This window comes from Eumetopias jubatus, unplaced genomic scaffold (genome assembly GCF_037043125.1).
Source record: "Eumetopias jubatus isolate StellerSeaLion01/CBP00866 unplaced genomic scaffold, mEumJub1_p1.0 scaffold_15, whole genome shotgun sequence".
In the NCBI taxonomy this organism is placed as follows: Eukaryota; Metazoa; Chordata; class Mammalia; order Carnivora; family Otariidae; genus Eumetopias; species Eumetopias jubatus.
In genome coordinates, this window is record NW_028274821.1 from 55,269,896 (window position 1) to 55,280,229 (window position 10,334).

At 36.9% G+C, this 10,334-nt stretch overlaps 1 pseudogene; it reads right to left on the bottom strand.

The window, feature by feature from the left end:
* Window positions 1–7,963: 7,963 nt before the first annotated feature.
* LOC114218248 (poly(rC)-binding protein 2 pseudogene) lies at window positions 7,964–9,239 on the bottom strand (annotated as a pseudogene).
* Between the last annotated feature and the right edge of the window lie 1,095 nt (window positions 9,240–10,334).

Consider the following 10,334-nt stretch of genomic DNA (forward strand, 5'->3'; position numbering starts at 1 on the left):
AAACACTGACACATGAACTCAGCTGAGATGTTGAGATGTACATTTAATCACTTGAAATGGACACAGTTTTGTCAGCATTGAATACATTTGGTAATACACTAATAAGTTATGCAAATAGGTAACTATTCACATGTTTTGTTAATTCTTGGGGGAAAAAATGGGGAATTTTAAGTCAATGTGCTTTTGTAACATGAGAAGAAAGGACCTTTTCCCTGAACTGGGTGTCAGTTTTAGACTGTTTGTTTGCTTTTTCCCACCGAATATTAAACTGGAAAAAATGTTTTTAGGTAAAATGAATACTCCAGCATTTATTTCATAAGATTTGGATTGTTATGACATTAAGTCATGTGTAATATGATTTTCCAATTGCAATTAAAAAGGACTTAGGTTTAAATCTCAACTCTACCTTTAGCATTTTTTTCCCACCTGGTTGCAGGCTCTCTTTCTTAGTGATCACATGTACTTATTAAGGCAAAAACACTAGGGAAGGGATGCACACACTGAGATGGAAAGCAAAGGAAGGAGTTAGGTCACCCAGCAAAGGGAAGTACAAACATTTCAGCATTCCTTCCCTACTTTTCTTGGCCTTATGAACCCTCTTTATTTCATGAGATACCCCTTCATGGTAAATTTGAGGAAAATCTCCTCCTTCCTTCTCAGTATTTCTCTGGAACCATAATTATGCTTCACCCTTAGTAACTACAGAAACGCATCTTAAAGTAATTATATTTGTGAATTTTCTCCACATAAATTATGAATTCCTTGAAGACAAGAAATCAATCTCAGTTCTCTCTGTATAACTCAGCACATTTTCCTAAAAAATAAGAACACAATGAGTATTTGCTGAATTATATTGGACCTGGAATCCTTAGGCTTAATTTTCTCTGTTGATATTCAACTCTTTCTCAGAGTATCTAACTCAGATTATAATGGAAAACACCTAATGGTTCAATAAGTGAGATAGATTTATGTGTAGGGCAGCTATGCTTAGTAATAAATGACCTTCAAAGCTCAGCTAGTTGCAATTTTGATTATTTCCTGCTCAATTTAAATGGTGATTTGTGGTTTGACTATAACTGTTACCCCTGCAGTTTTTCAAGGTGGTGTTTGGCACTGTTCCATTTGTCATTTTTCTAGGAAAAGAGGGCAACCCTAATGTGAGATATGCCAATTAGCATGGAAAAAGGAAAGAAAACATGGCTTACATTAATCACAAAATGGTACTTAAAGGCTGTGACCAAATGAGCTGGTTCTTAGAAAAGATCAACAATATTGGTAAACCTTTAGTCAGATTCATCCAAAAAAAGAGATATAGAGAAAGAGAGAGAGAGAGGGAGAGAGGAAGAAAAAGGACCCAGATGAACAAAATCAGAATCAGAAATAAAAGAGGAAAAATAACAACTGGCACTATAGAAATGCAAAGGATATAAGAGAATATTATGAAAAATCATATGCCAACAAACTGGACAACTTAGATAAAATGGATAAATTCCTAGAAACATAACCTCTCAAAACTGAATCAGGAAGCAATAGAAAATTTGAAGAGGACAATTACGAGCAATGAAATTGAATCAGTAATTTCAGAACTCTCATTCTACCAAACATTTAAAGAAGAGTTAATACCTACTCTACTCATACTAGTCCAAAAAAGAAGAGGAAGGAAAGCTCCCAAAGTCATTCTACAAGCCCAGCATTACCCTGATACCAAAACCAGATAAAGACACTACAAAAAAAGAAAATTACAGCCACTATCCCTGATAAACAAATGAAAAATCCTAAACAAAATATTAGCAATCCAAATCCTACAATAATTAACAAAATTATTCACCATGATCAAGTGGAATTTATTCCTGAGATGCAAGGTAGTTCAATATTAGCAAAGCAATGAATGTGATATATCACATTCATAAGAGAAAGGATAAAAACCATATGATCATTTCAATAGATGCAGAAAAAGCATTTGACAAAGTACAACATCCATTCATGATAAAAACCTGCAACAAAATAGGTTTAGAGGAAAAAATACTTCAACATAATAAAGGCCATATATGAAAAACCACAGCTAACAACATACTCAATGGTGAAACACTGAGAGTTTTCCCCCTAAGATGAGGAACAAGACAAAGACACCCACTCTCATCACTTTGATTCAACATAGTACTGGATGTCCTATCACAGCAATCAGACAAGAAAAAGAAATAAAAAGGCATCCAAATTGGTAAAGAAGTAGAACTTTCATGATTTGCAGATGACATTATACTACATATAGAAAACCCTACACACTCCACCAAAAAACTACTAGAACTGATAAATAAATTCAGTAAGAATGGAGGATACAAAATCAATGTACAGAAATCCATTGCATTTCTATACACTAATGATGAAACAAAAGAGAATTAAGAAAGCCATCCCATTTATGATTGCACCAAACGTAATAAAATACTTGGGAATAAACTTAACTGAGGAGATGAAAGAACAGTACTCTGAAAACTATAATATTGATGAAAGAAACTGAAGATTATATAAACAAATGGAAAGATGTTCCATGCTCATGCACTGAAAACAGATATTGTTAAAATATCCATATTACCCAAAGCAATCTAGAGATTTAATGCAACCCCTTTGAAAAGTACCAATAGCATTTTTCACAGAACTAAAAGAAATAGTCCTAAAATTTGTATGGAACTACAAAAGACCCTAAATAGCCAAAATGATCTTTCATCAGAAAAACAAAACTGGAGGTGTCACAATTCCAGATTTCAAGTTATATTTCAAAGCTGTAATAATCAAAACAGTGTGGTACTGGAACAAAAATAGACACATAGATCAATGGAATAGAACAGAATGCCCAGAAACAAATCCATGATTATATGATCAATTGATCTTCAACAAAAATGGCAAGAATATGCAATGGAAAAAAAAAGGTAGTCTCTTCAACAAATGGTGTTGGGAAAACTGGACAGCAACAGGCAGAAGAATGAAACTGGACGACCTTATTATACCATAGACAAAAATAAACTCAAAATGGATTAAGGACCTAAATGTGAGATAGGAAACCATAAAAATCCTAGAAGAGAACACAAGCAGTAATTTCTCAGACATCAGCCATAGCAACATTTTTCTACATATGTGTCCTGAGGCAAGGGAAATAAAATCAAAAATAAATTACTGGGACTACATCAAAATAAACAGTTTCTGCAAAGCAAAGGAAACAAAACTAAGAAACAACCTACTGAATGGGAGAAGATATTTGTGAATGACATATCCAATAAAGTGTTAGCATCCAAAATATATAAAGAACTGATAAACTCAACACCCAAAAACCAAATAATCCAATTCAAAAATTGGCAGAGAACGTGAACAGACCTTTTTTTCCAAAGAGATGTCCAGATGGCCAACAGACACATGGAAAGATGCTCAACGTCACTCATCATCAGAGAAATGCAAATCAAAATCACAATGAGATATCACCTCACATCTGTCAGGGTGGCTAAAATCAAAAACACAAAAAGCAACAGGTGTTGGTAAGAATGTGGAGAAAAAGGAACCTTCATATACTGTTGGTGGGAATGCAAACTGGTGCAGCCACTGTGGAAAACAGTATGGAGGTTCCTCAAAAAATTAAAAAAATAGAACTACCCTATGATCCAGTAATCACACTGCTGGGTATTTACCCCCAAAATACAAAAACACTAATTCAAAAGGATATATGCACCTCTATGTTTATGGCAGCATTATTTAAAACAGCCAAATTATGGGAGCAGCACAAGTGTCCATTGATAGATGAACAGATAAAGAAGAGGTGGTACACACACACACACACACACACACACACACACACAATGGAATATTACTCAGCCATAAAAAGAATGAAATCTTGCCATTTTAAAGAACATGGGTGGAGGTAAAGAATATAATGCTCAGCAAAATAAGCCAGTCAGAGAAGGACAAATACCATATGATTTCAGTCATATGTGGAATTAAAGAAACAAAGCAAATGAACAAAAGGAAAGAGAGAGAGAGAGGCAACCAAGAAATAGATGCTTTTTTTTTTTTAAGATTTGATTTATTTATTTGTGAGAGAGCACACACACACAGGGGGAGTGGCAGGCAGAGGGAGAAGCTGGCTCCCTGCTGAGCAAGGAGCCTGACAGGGGACTCTATCACCACAGAACTGGTTCGACCATTATCATTCTTATCAGGATTATTATGACAATCTTTCAACTCATCTCCCTAATTCTGTTCTTGTCTTTATCCAACCATTTTTACTCTAGCATCAATATTATCCTTTTAAACCATGGGTCATATTATGCCACTGCTCACAACCTGATCACTGCTCACAATTATCAAGACAGTCTGGTACTCCATCACCTCCTTGGACTCACCTACTATTCATTCTCCCACTTTCTCAGCTACATCTGTATTGACCTCCATACATATTGCAACATCATAGTCTTTGATCTGGCTCTTAAATTTGACTGGAATTTCTACCATATATCTTCATTATTCATTCATTCATGTTTATTTTTGTTCTATCACAGATTTTTCAGTGAGTTTTCTCCTAACCAACCTACTTAAAAATGAACTCCCCTCTGTAGATACTCACTCTTCACCTTCCTGCTTCCTTTTTCCTCCTACAGCACTTATCATTCCCTAACACCATGCATGTACACAGTGTACACACATACACACATACATATTGTTTGTATTTACTCTCTAAAATATGTTCTCCATTATAGCAGGGTATATGTGATTAACCACTTCTTAATTGTTCTATCCCAAGTGCCTGGTAAGATAGTAGGTTCTCAATAAACATCTTAAATAAATGAATGCATTAATGAATCCAAATTATATTTTCATAGTTACTGTTGTCAATATAATAAGATCCAGTTTCTCTTTGGCTTCATTTCCAATGAAGTGGATATTTTAAATGCACAGACATAAAACGTATCTCTGATTTTCTGTGAATCATTAAGTCTTTCAAATAATGCAGAGACTGAAACTACCTCATAAAACTTACTGAGGCAATTTATTGCTCTAAAATTACAGAGGATAAATGAATATTTATCCCACTCAGAATGTTGAAAACATTTCACCAAAATGAACATACAAAAACTGTAGGTCAAAACATATACCAATATTGCACTGCATCTACTGTTGAAAACTAACATACTCCAGAGTTGAAACATTAACATTAAATCACTAAATATATCCTCATAATGGTCATATGACCAACTTAAGCATTGTACAGCACTATGTACTAAGTTGCTTCCATATAGTTTGTCATGTGCAATGATATAGAAGTTGTTTTGAATGAGATTGTACTAGTCTTACTTTATTCTAGCCAAATACCTAAACTATAATAATAATCAATGTGTAAAATGTAATCCAATATGACTTTCAAAACACTTCTTCAACATATCCATGGCTTAGACACTATTCCATACTGACTTGTCAACTACAATATGTTGCTTGTGACCCAGATCCATTGTAAAAACAAACAAAACACACACACACAAACTATTCCAGGAAACTCTTGGTGTGGGATGGGGTGATAGTTAATTCAATGACAGAAGAAGTGAACAAGAAAAAGGCTATTTTACAGAAATGGAAAATATGTTATTCTGTTAATAATCTGTTCAGAAAATGTAATTTTCCAGGCAGGAAATATCAAAAACTTTTTTTCTAACTGAACAGTAGGAGGAATTTGGAAGGCATGAAGGGGATATGTTCATGATGGAAGATAGTTGCATATCCTAAATTGCTTATTTTACAATGTATTTGATTAAAATGTAATATTACTTAATATATAATATAAATATTTAGTACTCTCCTATTCTAAAACAGAGTTCAGGTCACTTAAGAGACCTTATGAGGCATAACAAAGATAATTATAAAATAACATTATTGTAAGAAGGAAAATAAATCAAGAAGATTTTTGAAAAATATATGAAAATACTTGACATACATAATAATTACATATTTATGAAAAATAGTAGGTAAACTTTTGTCAAATTAAACTGTCTGCAGAAATGTAGTAGGTGAATCACAGAGGAGTAAGACTGCCATAGATATAACAAGGGCATGAACCCAAAGAAACAGCATCTTCCTACCTATGGGTTTCACAGAGCATACTTTAAAGAAACCACTCTTTTGGGACGCCTCAGTGGCCCAGTTAAGCATCTGCCTTCAGCTCAGGTCATGATCCCAGAGTCCTGGAATTGAGTCCCACATCAGGTTCCTTGCTCAGCGGGGAGCCTGCTTCTCCCTCTGCCTGCCGCTCCCCCCCTCTGCTTGCCGCTTCCCCCTGCTTGTGCTCTCTCTCTCTCTGACAAGCAAATAAACATTTAAAAATAAAAATAAATTAAAATAAATTTAAAAAAATAATAAAAAAGAAACACTCTTTTAACCTAGTATAATATAAGAAGCAGTGTACATGTGTAATTATTGGAAACATGAGGACAAATTGCATTGTTATGTTTTGATGTGTTTTTCTAGTTAAAAGATGGAAAATCACTAAATACACTATAAAAGTTCACAAGTTGGGCAATTAACCTATCTTAAAAAGTTTAATCTCTAGGGGCGCCTGGGTGGCTAAGTCGTTAAGTGATGATCCCAGGGTCCTGGGATCGAGCCCCACATCGGGCTCCCGGCTCGGCAGGAAGCCTGCTTCTCCCTCTCCCACTCCACCTGCTTGTGTTCCCTCTCTTGCTGTGTCTCTCTCTGTCAAATAAATAAATAAAATCTTTAAAAAAAAAGTTTAATCTCTGAATTTTCCTATACAAAAATCCACACACACAAAACGTATTTTATAGAAACACAAATACATGAAAAATAAGATACTAAAGATATAAAAACATCCATATAATTTTGATGGAATAAAGTTTTATCAAATGCTTTATATTTCTTAATAACCTAAAAAACAAAATGCATTATTCATTTTTTTAAAGATTTTATTTATTTATTTGACAGAGACACAGTGAGAGAGGGAACACAAGCAGAGGGAGCGTGAGAGGGAGAGGCAGGCTTCCCGCGGAGCAGGGAGCCCGATGCGGGGCTCAATCCCAGGACCCTGGGATCATGACCTGAGCTGAAGGCAGACACTTAACAACTGAGCCACCCAGGCGCCCCCAAAATGTATTATTCTGATAATGAAATGGAAAATGGAATCAAAATGGAACATAAGAGAGAAGATTGTAAATTTGAGAAAGAAGTCAGGACAAAATACAGTAAACAGGGACATTTGTGACAGCAATATAAACTAAGGCAATAACAGTGGGGAGGGAAGGATTCAACAGATGGTAAGAAAGTAATGTCAACAGGACTACGTGATACAAATAGGGAATAGGTCAGAGGGATGTGTACAATAAATTTTGGGTAAAATATTTGATGAACACTATAACACTGATTTCTAGATTGGGTTGGGTTTACCTTGATTATTTATTTTGCATTCCTTACAAAAGCCAGTTAACAAACTCATTCAAGAATCACTAAGGATTTAGATTAACCGAATCAACTATCAAATGAATTTATAAATCAACATATCTCTTTTAGAATGGTGACAGAATTACCACTCTTTGTGTTGCCCATTTGCTACATTATACAGAAGAGGAAAAAAAAAAAGGTATAAATTTGAGCATATAGAGTTTTGGTCCAAAAAAGTTAAAACCCACGTCTTGCTTAGAGACCTCATGGAACATATAAAGGAAGGTAAATATAGTCATCTTGAAAATGAAATTTCTTACTCCAGAAATAGTTTATTTTATTTTTTTTAATTTTTTTTCCAGTCCATCTTTTAATTTTTTTGAAAAATTCCTGACATTACAGAACTAAACTGAAATGTATTGATATTCCACTCTTACATTTCCATGACAAACAGAAAAAAAATTCATGAGCCAAAAAAAAGGGGGGGAGAAGCTTATAAAACTAAATATGGATCTCAGCATTAACAGCTGAACAGAGAAAGGAATTAAAACGCTTTAATTAAAAAATCACGAGTGGATGATAAAGTGTGTAGAAACTGAAAATTTACAAACTATTTAAAACCTGGAATCGCTGACTGTTCAGAAACTACACAGATGGATCATGGGTGGTGGTGAACAGCAGAAAGGGATTATGGATGAATCTGCATTGTTCTAGCTGCTCCCCATGCCACCCGTCTCCGAGGAAAGCCTGACATTGATTAGATATTGAGCCAGGCTAATGCTGGCAGCAGATCCAGTGATGGTAACCTGCCTATCAGTAGATCCTTCCACTGGGTTCGCAATTTTGATCTGCGCCCCAGACATCTGACGGATCTCATTGATTTTGGCGCCTTGACGCCCGATTATGCAGCCAATCAAATCATTTGGAATGGTGAGTTCATGAGAAGTAGTCTGAGCAGATGCATCCAAACCTGCACTGAATCCGGTGTTGCCATGCGTCATGGGAAAATGAGACTGTTGCATTGCCAACTGGTGCAGCTTGGTCAAATCTGGCTGTGGAATGGCATACTGTCCTTGAATGGTATAGGCCTGACCACCTGCAAAGATGACTGGAGAACTGGACGGCTTGGGCCGGTACGGGATGGTCACGCCCTTCGGGGGGGACTGGGAGAGAGTCTCCAACATGACCACGCAGATCTGTTTCACACACTCAATGATGGATTGCGGAATGCCAGCAATAGTGATGGCCCGCTCAGTTGAGTTGGGGAGCATATCCCCTGCCACCTGGACCTGAGCCCCTGTACTCTCTCGTATTTCTTTGATCTTGCAACCACCTTTCCCAATGAGAGAGCCACACTGACTAGCAGGGACCACCAGCCTCAGGGTAACTGGGGGTCTACTGGCAGCTGTACTATTGGTCATAGAGCTGCTGATGTCCTCTTCCAGTTTGTCAATGATCATAGCAAAGGCTTTGAAGATGGCGTTAGTGGGTCCAGCCAAAGTGATAATTCTCTCAGGACAATTCCCTTCTGAGATGTTGATACGCGCACCACTCTCCTCACGCATCTTCTTAACTGATTCTCCTTTCTTTCCGATGATACTGCCAACTTCCTTTCCATGCATAAGTAGCCGGATGGTGAGAGTGACATTTAATCCACCTTCAATCACACCGGTGTCCATGTCGAGCAGTATTCTGGGGAGCTGGACTTTGAGTGGTCAAGTCTTTGGTCACTGGTGGGGGTGAAAGCCAAAAACTGCAGGCGCGAGGCGACTGAGGGGAAAAGGGGAGCGGGCGGGAAGGGGAAGGGCGGGAGGCCGGGGGCGGAACAATAGGGGCGGGCGGGAAGGCGAGGGGGGCCCCGCGGGCGGGCGGAGGAGGAAGGGGGGGGTGGAGGAGGAGGAGGAGGAAGGGGGAAAGAGACCCCGGGGCGGGTGGAGGGCGGCGGAGGGCGGCGGAGGGCGGCGGAGGGCGGCGGAGGGCGGCGGAGGGCGGCGGAGGGCGGCGGAGGGCGGCGGAGGGCGGGCGGGCGGGAGAGGGCGCAGGCTGCGGCTGCTCCGGCTGCTGCCTCTGCTGGTCTGGGCAGAAATAGTTTATTTTAAACAAAATTTCTCAACCAACTAAAAATTTAAGTGAGAGACTGTAGTCAATTCAATAGAAAGCATATAATTCCAAATATTATTTATAAACATTGTGTTTATATTAGATGTGTGAGTTTATAGTCATTCATATCCTTAATTCAAAAATTCAAAAATATTGCTGTATTTTAAGAAACAAGCTGTTAGTATGATTAACTTAATTTATCCCAGTATAGTTTGGTAGGGATTTGTGTTTGTTCTAACACATATCTTTCATGATTTAAATAAGAACAAATATCATAGTTGCACTGATGTTCATTTACAGTTATTTTTTGGAATAAGAAAGAATTTGGAACAATTGAGTCAATATGTTCAGAGTTCAATTGTCCATTGGAGAATTCCTTTCTTGGGGAATGAATTAGCAAATGAACATAGATTTACAAGTTCTAGTTAAAACAAATTATCCATTTATTTATATTTATATAAAGAAAAAATATGAGAACAATTGAACAAAGCCAATTAAATCTTTAACATATTTAATTTTAGTCTTTAACATACAATTCATTCCCTAGGTTTTATTTGTGCACATATACACTTTCTGCATGTCTTTCTGGTTTTGTTTCAAATTGACAGATAATTCTGTCCTTGACTACCAATATTAAACAGCAGAAATAAGACACATGGGAGCAAAGCTTTCAGCAAGCTATACCCGGGCAAGAGTTATTTTCCTTTAACTATATCCTATCTCATTACAAACAAGGTTTCAAGAGTACTCCTCTAATATTTTTAATGTTAAAAAATTAAATATTTAAAAATTATGGTTAAAGAGAAAAA